The sequence below is a fragment of the Ammodytes marinus genome (genome assembly GCF_949987685.1).
Source record: "Ammodytes marinus genome assembly, chromosome: 16".
NCBI lineage: Eukaryota > Metazoa > Chordata > Actinopteri > Uranoscopiformes > Ammodytidae > Ammodytes > Ammodytes marinus.
In genome coordinates, this window is record NC_137220.1 from 275,634 (window position 1) to 283,435 (window position 7,802).

The 7,802-nt window shown below is 43.7% G+C and overlaps 1 protein-coding gene across 1 annotated transcript in view; it reads right to left on the bottom strand.

Annotated features, from left to right (window-relative positions):
- Positions 1-7,802, bottom strand: part of LOC307263292 (globoside alpha-1,3-N-acetylgalactosaminyltransferase 1-like) — a 37,766-nt gene that overhangs the window by 13,397 nt on the left and 16,567 nt on the right. Inside the window, exon 3 of the mRNA XM_080044419.1 lies at positions 484-524. The gene's annotated coding sequence lies outside the window, so the exon portion shown is untranslated. The remainder of the gene's footprint in view (positions 1-483; positions 525-7,802) is intronic.

Below are 7,802 nucleotides of genomic sequence, written 5' to 3' on the forward strand. Positions count from 1 at the left end.
TAATGGGTTTTGTGTTGACTACACATTATTTTATTGAAGGTGAACTGACCATGTGGTTATTATAAGACTTAATGGAACATTTAGTCATTAAATGGCCCTTCAGATCCTACATTTAAATCTGACACATCCTTTCTTTATACTTGTTATGTTTCCACGATAAAAGCAGCTCAGCCAGAATGATTCAAGGTGTTCAGAAACGCCCTGCAGGTTTCACTGATGACGTGAGCTCAGACTACAATCAACCTGCTGTTGATTCTACTGAACGAACTAACAATACTACATGTGAAACTTTATAAACGCATTGTTCTTTAACTCGGATTTAAACTCTACAGCAAATTTCAAATAGATATAAAGAAACAGCCAATCAGCATCAAGAAACATTTCTACCGTCCAGTTAAACAGCGACACAGCACAATGTGATCAAAGTGATCCTGATGATCAGACATTATATATATCAACAGGTTTCTGTGGGAGGATTCTCACCTGCTGAGCTGACTTCAGGTCGACTTACAGACACTTTCCAGCTTCATGTGGAGGAAACACAGAGAGAAGATGCTGCTCATTCCATCCTGCTCAGTCCTGGTGTTATACCACAATCAAAGTTTAATATCAAACACGGAAGCAGGTGTGGCTAATCTCGTAGTTTACCACCACCGGTATGACTGCCAGGAAAAGCGTCTCTGAGTGCCTCGGCAATAAAGCGCTATAAAACCTATCAATTAAACTGCAGTTTTCTCTGGAAAGTCCCGACTCTTTAATTTCACTTCTCTGATTGTATCAAGCCTGGACTGTTTTTGACGAATGCTTACACACATGTTTGGCCCACTGTGTCAAAACACACAGGCAGAATAGGACAAAGCACATGGAGATAAACTTCCAACTTATACGTAGGGATGGGAATTGTTAAGAATTTAACGATTCCGATTCCGATTCTGCTTCTCGATCCGATTCCTTATCGATTCTCTAATCGATTCTCATTGGGTGAGAGAATAAGTACAAATTAGTTTGTTTGTATTAACTCTCTTTAATATCTGATCAGAGGTGTGTCTAGTCTGTGCCTTGAAAGATTATCAAGAGTAGGCTACTTGAGGATTAGGAAAATGTCAATTTTCACATTAATTGGTCCAAACAAAAAAAAAAATGTTTGGCTTTTAAGCCCAAATGCCATTATGTTCCTAAAAACTAAAAACACAGACTGAAAACAGTCAAGGAAGAGCTTGTGCCTTTTGGAATATTAACAGTGCTGATTGGCACTTGAAACCAAATTCAACTGACATAATAAATATAAACAAGTCTTTTGAAGGCAAGGCAAGGTAAGGCAAGTTTATTTCTAAAGCACAATTCAGACACAAGGCCACTCAAAGTGCTTTACAGGGGCAAGATTAGAATACATAAAACACATTATAAAACATTTAAAAGCGAATAAAAGAAGCAAATAAAATGAAAATTGCAGGTTAAAATGGAAATAAAAAAGTCTTCAGACTCGATTTAAAAGAACTGAGAGTTGCAGCAGACCTCAAGTTTTCTGGGAGTCTGTTCCAGATTGTTGGTGCATAAAAACTAAAAGCTGCTTCTCCTCGTTTAGTCCTAACTCTAGGGACTGTAAGTAGACCTGTCCCAGATGACCTAAGGGCTCTGGACGGTTCATAACTTATCAGCATATCAGTAATGTATTTTGGCCCTAAACCATTTAGTGCTTTATAAACCAACATCAGAATTTTGAAATCAATTCTTTGAGTGACTGGAAGCCAGTGTAAAGACCTCAGAACTGGGGTAATGTGATCCACTTTTTTGGTCCTAGTGAGGACTCAAACAGCAGCGTTCTGAATTAGCTGAAGCTGTCTGATTGATTTTTTTGGAAGGCCAGCAAGGACACTGTTACAGTAGTCAAGTCTACTAAAGATAAATGCATGGACAAGTTTTTCAAAATCTTGCTGAGACATAAGCTAAGACCAACTATCAACTTTGGCAAATTAACCATTTTTATGCAGAACAATCATCATGTTTGCCCTCTCAGGAAGGATACGAGATATTTAATTTATGTTCAGTGTTATTATATGATGATTGCGCCCTTACTCTGAAAGGGCAACGTGATGATGTCACTACGTTCACGTGAAGGAACCCTTTCCTTATAGGTCCGTGGAAGGAACGCCTCAGGTCAAACTGTCACGTTGTACGTTGTTGTTGAACTGATGTGCACAGCAGTCAGTCATGTAGGCTATTCAAGAAGAGAATAAATTCGGCAGAAAGGCTAAAAGAGAATGTATCGCTTTGCTTATTCTTCACCACGCCAGCGACGAGGAGTCACTGCTCCATCTCAGCTTTACAACGTACATGCTGTTCTAATGTGCAGCGCGCTGTTTATTATTAATATAACGGCCCGTCATCAGACACACGTAGCGGATGGGTTTATACATCGATCGCTGCATCAAGTAATCCAGGGCAGAGCTTTTTGTATCGGGCAGAGAGCGTTATTTTAAGTGTGTCTTACTGTCTTTATAAAGTGTCTTGTTAAACGTTTTCTTATCACCGGACCGCCGAGTCCCGCTGTGTGTTGTTTTCGGTCTGTCTCCACCGGCGTGCGTAAAGGCAGCATGATAACAGCTGATGAACGAGAGTAAACAGCGGGCCTTTGGCAGCGGTAAAGACATCCTTTTAGCTTTGCTTTATGCTGCTCTCGCCTTTTTATGTATCTCCCTCTTTCACTTGCCCACACCTAGGCTTACACACACGTTAATTCATACATTGTATGTTCAAATCCAAGTGATGGGCAATTCTGGTGCCGACTAGTAAGGCAGCGGACGTTTAAACGTTTAACCGTCAGGATCGCAGTCTGCGCGCTTGCATGTTTGATGAAATGGAAACTTTACAATTGTTGCAAGTGGCCGTATTGTCGCCTTTTCGCGTGAAATACAACCACACTTTAGAGTGCTGCTGCCTCGATGTCATGTTTGCTGCGTTCTGAACCAAAACAAAGCAGCGCGTGTCTGAAGTCATGACGCATTTGCTACGAGCGGAACCGATAAGCGGCATCGTTAAGCATGTTAACGATTCCAAGGAATTGGTTCACTAGGCAACCGGTCTCATTGATTCCCATCCCTACTTATACGGCAAAATGAAACTCGTGAAACAAAACCATTTCAAAACTGTTTTTAGCATCAAAACAATACACACATGCACCTTTGAATTACTCTTTCCTTGCAGCAACAACACACAGATGTGCTTTATGCAACACACAGCTGTATTCAGTACTTTGGATGGTTTTTGACTTTAAAAGTCTCATACAGATTTTTTTCCGTGAAAGATTGTTTATAATCTATTTTATTTTCATATCTAGACACATGAAAATAAAAATAAAAAAGCTTCAGAAAAAAAAGTCTATTTTACAATGTCATGGTTTTGGCAAACAGAAAACCAATAGGTAGGATGCAGTTCAAAAAGCACTTCAGTGTGTCACTATGCTGTAAACTCTGAAACAATTACGAGAAAAAAAAAAAACAGTGTTGTACGGAATGGTGGATTATGAATCCTTTGGATACCGCCTCACGCTTGCGTCTGGCCACATCGCCTCATCGACATCACATGCAATGTCATCCTTTGAGAAGCAACAGGGAAATGATCACCTGATATCCAGTCTAAATCTCCTAATTATGGAGCTATTGTGTTGTTGGGCTGGAATCTCTGCCCAGGCTCCTATATTGTTAGGCCATGATCTATAACATGGTCCACTATAGTGTCCCTGTCTCCGTCTGTTGTCTCCTTTGTCATCGTCCTCCTGCCGCTCTCTCTTGTCCTCTTCCCCTGACTCTCTCTCTCTCTCCTCCTCTTCCCCTGACTCTCTCTCTATCTCTCTCCTCCTCTTCCCCTGACTCTCTCTCTCTCTCTGTCTCTCTCTCTCTCCTCCTCTTCCCCTGACTCTCTCTCTATCTCTTCCTCTTCCCCTGACTCTCTCTCTCTCTCTCTCCTCCTCTTCCCCTGACTCTCTCTCTCTCTCCTCCTCTTCCCCTGTCTCTCTCTCTCCTCCTCTTCCCCTGACTCTCTCTCTCTCTCTCTCCTCCTCTTCCCCTGACTCTCTCTCTCTCTCCTCCTCTTCCCCTGTCTCTCTCTCTCTCTCCTCCTCTTCCCCTGACTCTCTCTCTGTCTCTCTCTCTCTGTCTCTCTCTCTCTCTCTCCTCCTCTTCCCCTGTCTCTCTCTCTCTGTCTCCTCCTCTTCCCATGACTCTCTCTCTGTCTCTCTCTCTCTCTCTGTCTCTCTCTATCTCTCCCTCCTCCTCTTCCCCTGTCTCTCTCTCTCTCTCTCCTCCTCTTCCCCTGTCTCTCTCTCTCTGTCTCCTCCTCTTCCCCTGACTCTCTCTCTCTCTCTCTCTCTCTGTCTCTCTCTCTCCTCCTCTTCCCCTGTCTCTCTCTCTCTCCTCCTCTTCCCCTGTCTCTCTCTCTCTGTCTCCTCCTCTTCCCCTGACTCTCTCTCTGTCTCTCTCTCTCTCTGTCTCTCTCTCTCTCTCCTCCTCTTCCCCTGTCTCTCTCTCTCCTCCTCTTCCCCTGTCTCTCTCTCTCTCCTCCTCTTCCCCTGACTCTCTCTCTCTCTCTACTCTAATCTACAACTAGGCTCAGTATTAAAACTATTTTGCCGTTTGCAGTTTTATCCCATGCAGAAAAAATAAATCTGTGTTTTTTGTATAAGCGGTCTGGTTCCAGTTTATCCTTTTAGGTCTTACACTGAATAATACTTGGTCGCATACACGATGGAGTGAAAATGACAAATCATCCTTTTATCACAGACGATAAAACAATACACAGCGAGGTCAGCGGCCAGTGCAGCACAGTTTAAGGCATAATAAGGAAGTTTGGGTAATAAAATACGTTTGGGAATATCAAAATGGTAATAAAATTAGATAAAGCTTGGCCAGCATCCTAGGAGTGAGCTGGCCTTCTTTATCAGTCTGTGAATACTTGGACTATAGACTCAGGTTAGGTCATTTAGATAGGACTGCAAGCACACACATATTACAGTTTTTTTCAATTGCTAAAGCACAGTGGGCACAACTAAAACCACACGTGCAACATTCTTAACACAGTGTGCACCACAAAAGTCCATGGGTTCTAAACTGTGTTTCCTTTTTCATTAATTTCACACAAAATGCAGTCAGAAACCTCATTGACCAAAACTCAAGAGCTCTTCTCCCATTCATAAACAACAACCTGCAAAACACTGTGTATTTCTGGCAAAAAATGTTTTTTTCCTGATTCGCTAAACCAGTACCGTAAAGTCTAGAAAAGCTGCGCCGGTCAAAATAGAAGCGCCCCGTCAACATTTAAAATGTAAATCCTTTATTGACTACAGATCCGGGTCCGTATAGGACGGCGTCTGGGTCCGGACAATGCTAAGTATGATGTACAAGGCTAAGGAAGGGAGGGGGGGAGGGGGGCATCACAAAGCATCACAATTCAGAATCCCCCAAAGCATTACAATTCAGGATCGGTTTGAATAGTGTGTAAGTTACACATACAGTATTACAGGAGAGAGAGAGAGAGAGAGAGAGAGAGAGAGAGAGAGAGAGAGAGAGAGAGAGAGAGAGAGAGAGAGAGAGAGAGAGAGAGAGAGAGAGAGAGAGAGAGAGAGAGAGAGAGAGAGAGAGAGAGAGAGAGAGAGGGAGAGGGAGAGGGAGAGGGAGAGGGAGAGAGAGAGAGAGAGAGAGAGAGAGAGAGAGAGAGAGAGAGAGAGAGAGAGAGAGAGAGAGAGAGAGAGAGAGAGAGAGAGAGAGAGAGAATACATAATAGTTTATTGTAAGGGAATTTGGTGACAAACTTAACCTCAGTCTTTTCATGTTTAGTTATTTATACATTTTAATCAACTGAAATTGTGAGTCTGGCACATTGTCTCTGTAAGGAGACCTCTCTCGCTCTCGCTCTCGCTCTCTCTCCCTCTCCCTCTCTCTCTCTCACACACACACAACTCAGTCGTGCGCTGGAACGGTGCAAAATATGATAATAGTGGGAAACAGGTGAGTGTGTTGTTTGGGCGCTGACCTGCTATAGGCTAATCACTACACTACCATTCAAAAACTGTGGAAACAGATATAGTCAAAAACTTGAGGTGACACTGACACGTAGATCTGCAGTGACAATCCGCGAGTCGCGGCCGATAATCAGTGTGCATTAATCAATACAATCGGCCATATAAAACACGCAATTTTTCTCCTTATCTATCTTCCCGTTTTCTGTTTTGTGCCCCCGAGAGCTTTCTTTTCTGCCTCTCCATCTGTAGGTCCCTGTCATCAGATGACAACACGATTCAAATGAAAGCTCTCGCGCTCCAGCGCGTGCTCGAGGGGGCGCACACTGGAGCGCTATAGTGTGGGGAGGAGGAGGCGAAGGAGCGGGGGGCGCCTTATCACTGACGTGCTTCTGTTATTGATCATATTATTTACACAAACGCTGTTAAATACAGAAAAATGCCGACTCCAAATAATTTTCCCCCGATCGCTTTGGCGCCCCTCTGCGCCGCATATAGTGCATACCCACTTTTTGCGCCACTGCCCCCTCTGGCAACATCTGAGAATGGACCATCAACATGATGGTCCATGATGTTATCATGTAAACATCTGGTCAATGATCAAATTCCTTTGTGATTTTCTCTACTTATGACATCTATTGCAGTATGTCCGTCCTGGGAGAGGGATCCCTTACTTTGTCGACTCCCTGAGATTTCTTCAAATGTTTTAATCCCGGTAAAGTTTTTTACTAGGAGTTTTTTCTCAGCCGAGCTAAGGGTGTAAGGGCAGGGTGTCATATTGTATCATATTGTATGGAATGTAAAGCCCACTGAGGCAAATGTCTATTTGTGATTTTGGGCTATACAAATACAACTGATTTGATTTGATTTTGATCGGACATTAATTATTGGCACAACAGAACACGCGTACGACCGAGTTCTCCTACACCGCAGCAAACAGGCCTTATGCAGAGCCGGTGCATAGGCTCCATGTCAAATCATATCATATGCTCTAGTGCGGGAATGTGGCAATGGAGGATTTGCAGTACATGAGAGAACTGGATATGCCAGCGAATATGAGAGCAGTGAATCTAAACCAGATACAGACACTGAGTGCGTTTCCATGGCACAACTAGATTGGATTATCACATATATCGAACGAGACACTCGAACGGACCGTGTCACTTGTCTGAGTATACATGGCCTTTCAGAAATCGGATAAATGTCCGATGCATGGCTGTCTCCACTATGCTAGGTGGCGCTGTAGCCCTTTCAACCATGCTTTCAACAAGTGGTTTTAGAGCCACGTCCGGTTCCCTTCCGTCAATAACCCTATCACGCGCAGCATAGACATTATAATGTCTATGACGCGCAGGCACACAAGCACAGAACGAGAAGTCCGATACGCGATGTCCGATCCCTGTATACATGCAGAGAGAAAGCCGACAATGAACAAGTTATCTAGGTGTTCTTATCCGACTTCTCTTGTCCGTTATTGTGCCGATTTGTGTCCGAAGTAGATCGGATGAAGGTGTTTACATGCAGTTTAAAAGTCCTGTTGAGGTCTTATTCGTTTAGTTACCCGATTATGAGTCTGCATGGAAACGCACTGACTGTCAGACAGACAGACAGACAGACAGACAGACAGACAGATCCTCCTGGCAGGATGCAGCCAGTTGGACAGAGTTGGTCTGGTCAGGTTTCATGAACTTCCCCCTGATCCCCCTGGGGCGACTGTGTCTCAGGTGGTAGAGCGGGTCGGCCAATGGTTGAAGGGTTGGAGGTTCGATCCCCGCCCGGCCACCTGTGT